Source organism: Cynara cardunculus (assembly GCF_001531365.2).
Source record: "Cynara cardunculus var. scolymus isolate 2C chromosome LG 8, CcrdV1, whole genome shotgun sequence".
NCBI lineage: Eukaryota > Viridiplantae > Streptophyta > Magnoliopsida > Asterales > Asteraceae > Cynara > Cynara cardunculus.
The window spans coordinates 10,654,519-10,655,292 of NC_037535.1; positions in this window are offsets into that span (position 1 = coordinate 10,654,519).

Sequence of the window (774 nt, forward strand, 5' to 3'; positions counted from 1 at the left end):
GAAAAAACTTCTTGCTCCCTTTCTCATGCAGGAGGTGGTGCTCTTGATATCAAGTTTAAACTTTCCAATGCAAAAATTTGCAATCAAAAATTAAATTAATTTAAATAAGAAAAAAAAATAATTAAATAATAAAGTAAAAAATTAATTAATAATTTAAATAAGAATTAAAAAAAAGTAAAAACAGCAAAAAAACAAAAAAAAAAAAAACAAAATGATGGGATAGACTTAAGGGTGCCCTTGGTAAACCTTAGGGTGCTATTAGCCCACCCCTTTTTTAATTCAATATGAACTTTTTGAGTAAATTATATTTTTGGTCCATGTGGTTTATATGTTTTTTTTTTTTAATATTTTGGGTTTTAATTTTGAAATATCCATGAATTATGTCTTTGTGGTTTGTATTTTATAACGTATTAGGTCTTTATCATTAACTCTATCCAAAAAGTTCAATTAACTCGGTTAGTTTAAAGGGGTATTTTAGTAATTTAAAATTACAAGGACCAAGAATGTAATTTACCTCATGAAATTCAACACAATTTTCATATGTAAGTTATGAAATCAAACACAATTTGCGTATATGATCTATTTTACTGCATGAAATCAAACACAATTTGCATATATAATTGATTAATTTCATAAAATCAAACATAATTTTCTTTTGTATGTTATTTCACCACATAAAATCTTTGTATTTCGTTTTCTTTTAAATCTACATCTTTTCCACTTAGAAACCCCAGTTGAAAATCAAGAACAATCAATAACCATAACTCAAAATAA